This window comes from Sinocyclocheilus anshuiensis, unplaced genomic scaffold, assembly GCF_001515605.1.
Source record: "Sinocyclocheilus anshuiensis isolate Anshui unplaced genomic scaffold, SAMN03320099.WGS_v1.1 scaffold1075, whole genome shotgun sequence".
NCBI lineage: Eukaryota > Metazoa > Chordata > Actinopteri > Cypriniformes > Cyprinidae > Sinocyclocheilus > Sinocyclocheilus anshuiensis.
The window spans coordinates 1819044-1829817 of NW_015544163.1; the positions used below are offsets into that span (position 1 = coordinate 1819044).

General features: G+C 35.0%; 1 protein-coding gene across 1 annotated transcript in view; it reads left to right on the forward strand.

Annotated features, from left to right (window-relative positions):
• coro7 (coronin 7) overlaps nucleotides 1-10774 on the forward strand; it is a 155019-nt gene that overhangs the window by 125360 nt on the left and 18885 nt on the right. The window lies entirely within an intron of this gene.

Sequence of the window (10774 nt, forward strand, 5' to 3'; positions counted from 1 at the left end):
TGTCATCTATCTGTCTGTCTGTCTGTCATCTATCTATCTGTCTGTCTGTCTGTTTGTCATCTATCTATCTGTCTGTCTGTCTGTGTCTGTCATCTATCTGTCTGTCTGTCTGTCATCTATCTATCTGTCTGTCTGTCTGTCTGTCATCTATCTGTCTGTCTGTCTGTATGTCATCTATCTGTCTGTCTGTCTGTCTTCTGTCTGTCTGTGTCTGTCATCTATCTATCTGTCTGTCTGTCTGTCTGTATGTCATCTATCTATCTATCTGTCTGTCTGTCTGTATGTCATCTATCTATCTGTCTGTCTGTCATCTATCTATCTATCTATCTATCTATCTGTCTGTCTGTCTGTCTGTCTGTCGTTTTATTCTATCTATCTATTATTCTATATATCTATCGTTCTGTCTATCATTCTATGTATATATCGTTCTATCATTCATAAGTTCAGTAGTTTCTGGCTCTTAATGGAATCAACAAATATCTCTTTGTTACTTGTGAATGGATTTAAATGAGCTTGTTGAAGTTCTGCAGTCTCCATTACAGTCAGTGCATCTCAGGTCATGTGTTATGAACCCGAAACCACAGAAAGCTGCTCTCAAGACGTGATTCTCATGCTGAAATCTTCCCTCGCAGCTCTTGATGGTCCAGTAACTGAACTATAAACCATCAGCTGCCGTGTGCTTGCGAACGGTTTAAAATAGTAACAGTAACTCTATTGAGACCTGCATCACAGTGATGAGACTGCTTTCTTGTTCCGTGTAGTTTTTAAAACTACAAATGTTCGGTTTCATTTGAACATACAAGCTGCATGCACAATGATGAAATAGCAAAATGCAATTCAACCCAGTTTTAGCATGTCAGCTTCCCAGAAGTATGTCATCCACCCCTATATATCCTTTCTGTGATGTGTATTTACAGTATATGAAGTGCACATGCAGACAGCACATCTGTAACACATTACATTGAACGGCAGGAACAGATAAACGATTTCATAAGTGTTTAGTGCAGATCCGATGCGCAGACGATGCCGGGCTAAACTGTGTTTGTTCACACAAAATAAATCCTCCTCATGCAATTTATCAGAAGAACAGAGCATCTCTCTCTGGCTGTTTAGAGTTGTGTACTACCATACTACCCCTACTAGTTCAAAGTATAGTGTGCATGGTATTTCTGTGACTGTTTAAATTAAACATACGCAACTGGTTTTTGAAATGTTGCATGCTATTTTTTGACAGTAGTATTCAGTATGCAGTTTATACTGTGCATTAAGATCCACTAATGATGTATCTGTCGTCCTGTTTAAGGTGTGTTTACGTCTTGGGGGCTCAGATGAAAGCTCTCCGCGCTCTCTGGTTTGGGTTTTAGGTGCAGTAAATCTCGTAAGAACAGGGGAAGTTTAGACTGTACAGACAGGCTGTTGATGGCACTGAAGGATTCAGTATGTGACAGGTGTCAGCGGGACAGAGGAACACTTCATGTGTTTATCAGCTCAGCCTGCAAGTGTGTGTGTGTGTGTGTGTGTGTGTGTGTGGTTTCCACATTCACATCCAAACACTCGTCTGTCATTACTCATCAGTAAAATAAACATTTGAGGTTTCTTCATCCTGCACCAGTGCTTTAGTCCTATACATCATTTTCTCATTCTCCGCATTTCCGCTTCTCTGTTTCTGTTTTTTGGCATGACAAATATTTTTTGGCATTTTAAACATTTGTATTGCCAAAGAATTTGCATACAAAAATACAAATTAAACAGTGCAAAACAACTTAGAGTATGCAAGTAGGCTTTTATCTTTTCTTTTCTTTTCTTTTCTTTTTTTTTTTCTTTTTTCTTTTTTTTTTAAGTTCCTCATTATTTATTCATTTCATAAAAAGTATAACAATAAAAACAGTGCAAAAATAAAACAAACAAACTAACAATATTTGCATATGCAAAAACATCACCTTTTTTATTTTCACTTTGTAAAATGTATTTATTTATTTAAGGAATTTCCTTACAAAGATGAAAAACACATAAAAACACAAAATAGAAAACAACTTACAGTATGTAAAAACAAAGCAAAACAAAAAAATGGTACCAGTTGAGTATAAGCTTTTCTTTTCTTTTTAATTTTCCTTTTTAAGTGTCTTCATTTATTTATTTAATTGTTTGTTTGTTTGTTTATTAAATAAACATATACAAATAAAAACAGTGCAATAATAAAACTATTATAACTTTATAAAAAACTATAATTATTACTATTATAAAACAAAAATATTTGCATATGCAAAAGCATACAATTTTTATAACTATTTTTTCTTCCTTTTTAATTTTCCTTTTGTAAAATGTATTTATATGTTTGTTTGTTTATTTATTTATTTAAAGAATTTTCATACAAAGATGAAAACACATACATTTTCTTTTCTTCCTTTTCTTTTCAGGTTTTAAATTCCACATTTATTTGTTTGTTTGCTTTACATGTCTAACAATTAATTAGTTCATGTTAATTAAATAAACAATTAAATATGTCTTATATAATTGATTTGCTCTGTCTAAATGTAGCACTTTTACTTGTTTACTTGCTTTATAGTTCCATTTTTTTCTATTATTTCTATTTGCTTTACTCCCATTCTTTCTTAAATGACTCTTATTTGCTGTATGTACTTGCTTTGCATGCTTTACTTACTAACTGTATCTTAACAAAGCTGTCAGTAACGTGGTAAAACATCTAAATGTCTTAGTTTATCATGTGTTTCCGGATTATTTTTGCTTTAGTCTCTGCTCAACTGGTTCTTCAGAGTCAGCCTGAGGTTTGGAAGCAGTGAAACATATTTAGCGTTTTCAGAGACGGCCATTAGCATGAGCGACAGAAATTCATTTGGTTTTTACGGCCATAGGCTGACTTGACTTTGTAGTTCCAAGTGTGGTTGGCCCACAGCAGTGTACTGTAAAAACCAGGTGTTCATGTCCAGATGCCAAACTCCTGTCTCACACCCGCTCATGTGAATATGACATTTATAGAACTGACTCCCATAATGACGTTTCCACCTGGTCCTCTCTGCTCATATAATGACCCGCTCAATTGTTGGCGATTCTTCCTGTGGCGTGTTCATTGGTAAATGTGAAATAAAGAGCTCAGACAGAGATAGAGAGCTTGAGGAAAGCCTGCTAAGTGCTGATGGTTAAAGAAGAAGTGGTTTAAACAGAGGCAGACGCTTGTGCTGATAGACCCTGACCCCGTAACCAGAGCCCACTGAATCAACACCACGCTTTTGGCCTGGGACGTGTCAGATGTCATGAGATGTCACCTACTCAGGGTTCCCACAGTCCGACTCGTGTTAATGCTCGTAAATGGGAGAATCTCATGAAAAAAATTGGTTGTATTTCATCCCAAAATCAAAATGACTTGAATGAAAAATATTTAGAGCATTTGCGATCTTATTGCATGACAATTTCCTCCTCAAATTCACATTATCCTAATTAAAATAAAAACTCATTCTCCTGTCTTGGCGCGGTGTATTTTGATTAAAATGTGCGTAAATTGTGTACATCAAATATGAAAATTGTACTTTAATATATTTTTTGCAATGCAATATTGAAAATTGGGAGGAAAAATGTACTTAATCATGAAAATAATGTCACAATGTGAAAATATGCTTTCTGCAATATTTTCCTGTTTATAAATTCCTCATGTACTGTATGCATATGTGTATTCATTCATTTTACATATCTAACAGTTGTTTTAATAATTTTTAAATGTTTTAATTAATTGAGGATTTGCGCATTTTACTTTTACTTGCTTGGTTGGTTGTTTGTTTGTTTACAGACAGACAGACAGACAGATAGACAGACAGACAGACAGACAGACAGACAGATAGATAGATAGACACGCAACGCGATTTACTAAGATTCCCGCTCGTCAATTCACTGGTATTTGCGGCATTATTTAACGCCCAAAAAAGCAGCAGGCGGTAATTTGCACTGCTCTTGGTAGATTGCACTGGCTTTATATAAATATAAATATATACATGTAAATACAAATACATATAGATATACTGTATATACTGCATATGTGTGTAATTATATATACATAAAAAATGTACACAGTACACACATATATTATGTAAACAAAAACGTTTATTTTGGATGCGATTAATCATGATTAATTGTTTGACAGCGCTAATGGAATTGCGCTCTAACGCTAATTTGCCTTGTTTAGTAAATCTGGCCCATAAAATCCAGTCTATGCAGTCAGCACAGCAGTGTTTGGATGAGATCTGCTGCTTCTCTCAGTGTTGTGTGGTATGTGTGGAATGAGCGGCCTGATGTTTGTGGTTTGCTAGAGGTATGATCTCAGCAGCTCTCAGCAATGATCGCTATGTGGGGCCCGATGTCTTCGCGTGTGCATCCAGGTATGATAAACACTTGACAGGTCAGCGCACCGTGCTCAGGTGACTAATCCGGTCTGCTTTAGAAAGAAAAGACAGGAATGGAAGGATAGGAAAGAGATGACGTAACGGAGGACATGTGGTGTTTGTTTGTCTGTCAGACCTCCATGGCAGTCAGCTGAGGTTATGTTCATAAACACACACACACACACACAAGCTGCACACACACACACACACACACACACAAGCTGCACATATGGTGACCTTATCATGCACTCTTCCAAAAACACACACAGATACTGCACAGCAGATAGAGACAGAAGAAGAGAAAGAGAGACAGATAAAGACTGATAGCAGCCACTCAGAAGACAAAGACACAGTGGGTTATGGAGAAACTCCATAGCTGCGATTTGTTTATTTCCAGTGCTGTTGCCAGTGGTTTTATAATGCCAGCCGTGCCCGTTAAATGTGAATACAAGAGAGACCCAGAAAACAAACAAATAAAGCTGACGAACAACAACCAGAAATGTACATATGCTGCAACAAATTGCTGAATCTGTCATTTGTGACCACTAGTGTTTGTGTAGCAGGGCTTGTTTTTGTGTGTATGTGGGTTTCATTAGAGTCTAGTAAATTGTACTTATTGTGACTAAGGTGTTCATTGCATTAACACATTGCTATACAGTTGCTCTACTGACATTCTGAGGCCGAATTCACAAAACATTCTTAGGAATACAATTCTTCAAGAAGAACTGCCTTTGAGGTGTTTTTGATTGAGTTGAATGGCGAGTCATGTAATCAGATATCACCAAAACCTGTGATTTCCTTCTTAAGAAAAAAAAATTAATAGATGTTCTTAAGAAAATCATTGAGAACTTCTTAAGAATTTTTCAAAACTTGCACTTCGGAACAAAGTTCTTCATTTAGCTTAAGTTTATCATTTAGCTTAAGAATGTACAGTACTTAAAGGGTTAGTTCACCCAAAAATGAAAATTAGGCTGCGTTTTACTCACCCCCGAGGCATCCTAGGTGTATATGACTTTCTTCTATATTAAAAAGAGTTATATTAAAAATTGTCTTTGATCTTTCAAGCTGTTTCATTGCAGTCAGCAGGTGTTGCATTGCTTCAGTCCAAAAGAAGTTAAATAAAAAGTGCCCATGCATAAAAAAAGTGCCTCACACGGCTCTGGGGGGTGAACAAAGGCCTCCTGTAGCGAATCGATGCGTTTTTGTAAGATAAATATCCATATTAAAAACGTAATAATCACTTTAATGTAGCTTGCGCCAGCAGTTGTACACGGAAGCAGCTCCGGGAGGATGACGTATGAGGTCAGCGTTGCGCGTTTTAACATTGTTTAACATTGTTCTTTCCAAGTATACTGTGGATCTTGAGGTTGAGAGTCACTGTTTTGAAAGTGTATTGCTGGACACAAACACATCTGTGTGATGATCTGCAGGCGTCTGTAGGGCCAGTCGTCAGGATTATATTGTTTGGTTGGTTTGTCTCTCTGTGTAGGTGAGCAGCAGATTTACGGTTTGCTGTTTTAGGGGAAGGGAAGGGTAGATGGGAAAGGGCACAGTTTGCAACACTGACCCGACTCTGACAGAGATAGATGCGCACGCTGGTATACACTGCAGCTTATTATATGCACTGTAAAAATGATTTTTCAAAATTGTCGATAAAACAAATATGACTGCAGTACGTTTTACAAGAAAATACAAATTCAGTCTTTCAGAATTTCACATTTAATTCAATCTTAGAATTAAAGTGTGCCTTTTGAATAGGTAGCGCCCCAGTGACAGCTTTTGTACCTTTAATTCTGAGTGTACTTGCCGATTCTTAGTGATTATTTGTGAAATTTACTAGCCATTTCTGAGTGAAAATTCTTGCAGTCAGTGTACTAATACAGTAAATGCACAGCTTTAATGCACTATACTTTTAAAAAAATCTGTAAAGTGTACACTAAAAAAGGCAGCTGTGGTTGCCAGAACTTTACTGTAAAAAAAAATACAGTAGCAACATGTTAGGTTTTATGGATTGAATTTAAATTTACAGTAAAAAAAAATATTAACTGATATACTGTAATGTTAATATACGAACCTAAAATACAAAACACCATCATGGTAACACACATGACACTAAAATAATGCGATAAGCATAAATTTAATAAAATAAGATGTAACATACAACTGTAATGTGGATAACTAATGAGAAAAAACGGAGAAGAAACGTTATTTAAATGAAAAACCATAAAAAGTGAGTTCACCAATACCATAAAAAGTGAAGAATTTCGGGGAATGTTGATTTATGTTTTTTTTTCACTGTAAATTACTGTTCTTTTTTACTCCAAAAACTGTAAATTTGATAGTAATTTAATAGTATTTTAATTTACTTCAGAATAACATGAAATGTTACGCAAAACTTCTGTTACAGCAAGGAAACTGACTGTTAAGTTAACAGGTTTTTAACCTGCATTTTACAGTCTTTAAATGTTAATTTAAGCACAAAAAAACTCTCAAAATGTTATTCTTGTCCATTATCACCTGTGTAACACCATCTTACTCTACTAACTCACAACATAGCTGTATCTACACTATATCTGACCTTAATATTTGGCTTTTTGACATTTTACTCATTCGTATCTGGTGTTTTAATATACCAGTTTTTTGTTTGCGTTTTTAGAATTTACGTTCTTACTACGTTCTTTTTTTTCTCTTTTGAGCTTTTAAAGAGCGATTTACCGCAGTACTACTTTAACTTGCCTGTTTATGTTAGTGATATATACACAATGAACCTCAGCTGAGTAGATGTCATATTTAATTTGTCGCAAGTGAAAGAAATACACACACAGTCTGTTGAGTGGGTTTTACTGTTGCGTACTTAGGGTTGCTGACAAAACGTAGAAAAACGTTTCCAAAAAAATTTCCAGTGGACAAACTGGAATAAAGTTCAAACCTTAAGACTGTAAGACAGCTTTGTTGTTACTCCAGTGAAATTAAATATGACATCTACCCATGCATTTGCGAGTTATTTTGGCATGTTAGAGTGGTAAATGTAAACCTGAGTGCGATATGTACGAGTATCCGGACATGCACGGACATGACTGATGTGTGTTTGCAGCATGTGTGTGTTCTGCATGTCTCAGGAATGTGTCCATGCGATGTGTTTCCTGATCCCTCAGAGAGAGAGAGAGAGAGAGAGAGAGCTGGAGATATCAGCACAGGACCCTCGGAGAGCAGAGACAAACACATGCAGATATGGAGAGAAAACTTTGCCACATATCAGTGCTTCACAGGACAGAAGATAGTAATCATAGTCAAACAGATCAGGAGATCGTATCAGTGCTAAAACATTTGTAGAGTCAGATGATGAACCCGCACCTCTCTCCACATCTGTTTATGTCTCTTTATCCGTAAAATTGGATGGGAACGCTGTTTCATGTTGACTTTCATTAACCTATTCACTTCAACAGTCAAAACTAGCCTTGACCAGTGCTTTAAATCCAAGCAAATCTGAAAGAACCTTCCTTTCTTTTTCTTTTTTACCAAATAAGGAGTCAACCTACCAGTGTTGTTATTTTTAACTAAAATTTAAGCTATGGAACACTGTAGCTTAAACAAAATAAACATAAATATAAGATTAGGATTAGAATTTAGAAAAACTTAAATTAATATTAGAAATGTTGCTTTGGCAATTATCTGTATTTAAGAAGTTGAAGAACTAAAATTAATAACTAAACAAATAAAGCTAAATAGAAATAATAAATAAAAACTATAAAAAAATACAAAGGCACATAACAACATTTCTAAAATTGAAATGAAAATGAAAATATATAAATGTGACAATTAACCATGACCAATACTTTAAATTCTAAAACCAAATTCACCAAACAAAGAAAATAAAATCAACCTACCAGTGTTGTTATTTTTGGTTTACCACTAAAACTTTTCATTAATTGAAATAAAGCTGAAATAAAATAAAAATAACATATGTGATGAAAAACATAATCTTAAAAAAATATATATATATATATATTAGAAATACTGTTTTGGCAACTTACTAAAATAAAACAGGTTTAAGTTGAAGTGACAAAAAAATTACTAATACTAAAATAAAAAAAATATTTAAAAATTAAATTAATAAAATATATTAAAAATAAAAATCTAAAATGAAAGAAAAAATAAAAATATGAAATTAAAAGCTAATTCAAAATATTAATAAATATTAAAATAGTCTATAAATAATACTAAAATTACACTGCAGTCTACCATTCTAAAAAACCTTGTTGGATTAATTATCATCACTGATAAGCACACATTTAATCATCATGTATATAATATATATCATCAATATAATGGCAAATATTCTCAATTAAAAGGCCTTAAAGTCAACATGGAATATCATTTGCAACCCATTTTACATCTGCACTAATGTAGCCAGGGACTTCATTTTATCCACTGGGAAATGATTGGATAGTGCAAGAATAGTCATTTGAGGAAAATTGTACCTGAGATGTACAAAGTCGTTTTTGACACATTTTGACATTTTTCTCTTTAGAATAACATTCGCTGGTTAATCATGCACAACCTCGGCTTAAAGACATTAAGTAGGGCTTACTTGCAGACTTTCTCCATTACTCGCTGAGTGTCAGCGCGCCAAAACAAAGCCCCGGTGTACGTACTGATGACGTGTCCCCTACTTCACCGCTTGTTAACAATATGAGTTTATGATGCTCTTGGCACAGCTGAGCCGCGCTGTTTTCCTTTCAGAGCTTGTCTTCCTGGAGAAGCGCCACGCTCCGGTATTTGCAGACTTAACCAGTGGCCCGTACTTATACGTTAGCCTCTTTTAATTTCACACTGAGATGAGTTTGGCTTCGGTCCTGTTGGCGAGAAACGGGTTTAGCATCAGACTAGCTTCCCGAAACGGCGCACAAAGTAGTAGTGATGTCACTTTATTGAAGTGTGGGTTAAAACGCCTGACTGCAATGAAGTTATTTACAGGACGGATCTCGCGGAAAAGATTCCCTTCGCTTGTTACTCCATCATCGCTGTGATTTTCAGGCCTGCTTTGGAGGGAAGATTTATGACCGTCTGTAATCGAAGCCCGACTGGTTTTAACCAGACCTGAGCGCTTTTAGCATGTCGCATCAAAGCTGAAATAATGCAACAAACTGCAGTTAGATGTGTTTGAGCATCTCAGAAATAGGCTTTTCTGTTTATGCGAGTGTGTTTTATGGTGGTGTATGCGTGACTAACATGTTCACAGTGAGTAGATGGGTCATCATCGGGGGTCGTTCTGGTCGTGACCTCCCGTCTACTTCCTCCATCCATCCCTGGTTCTTGTCCTCGGCTCTCTTCTAACTCGCTCGTCTGGTTCTCAAGCTCCGCTGACAGGTAGTTTAACGCTTATATCCTGCTGCCCCTTGAAGTCGGTCGCCGTCTGGATTTTTAACGCGTAGCTGCTTGTTTCTGGGACTTTCTGGGGTCAGGCCTTAAACTCTGAACAATACCACACACACAGGCAAACACTCGGATATAGCAGACCAGTCACCTCAGTATTTACTTTAGTTTATTTTTTGTCATTTATTTTATGATTTTTTTTTCATACTGTTATTAATTAATTCATTAAAAAAGACATACAAATCATAAAAAGACAAGAAGTTGGAAGACCTAAAGTTATGTTTACTTAATTTAAATAATTGAAGGCTGCATGCCATTTTTATTTTATTTAAATGTTAATTTAGTTCTTTTTTTTATTTTTTATATTTGAAATATTTTTCTTCTTTACTATTATATTTTAGCAGACCAGTCACCTCAGTATTTACTTTAGTTTATTTTTTGCCATTTATTTTATGATTTTTTTTTCATACTGTTATTAATTAATTAATTAAAAAAGACATACAAATCATAAAAAGACAAGAAGTTGGAAGACCTAAAGTTATGTTTACTTAATTTAAATAATTGAAGGCTGCATGCCATTTTTATTTTATTTAAATGTTAATTTAGTTCTTTTTTTAATTTTTTATATTTGAAATATTTTTCTTCTTTACTATTATATTTATTTTTATATCATTTCTATAACATTCAATTATTCTAATTTTGTGTTCATATTTAAATGTTATAATTATATAAAGGAATAAGTATGATAAAATGCCATTTTTGATCCTTTGGTAGAGCGCAACAGTTGGGTTATGGAAGTAAAAAATGCATTTCAATTATGACAACTCTCGGAACATTTTAGCATGGTGATAGATATGACAATGTTAATGTATTTGGTCTTGGCGGAACAGATCTGCTACGCTGCTGCATTGCTGTAGTTGTAGATTATTGCTGCTGCTGCAAGCAAGTACAGGAACTTGCTACTGCCAATGCATATGGCGATATGGTGCCATGAGTATTTAAGACAT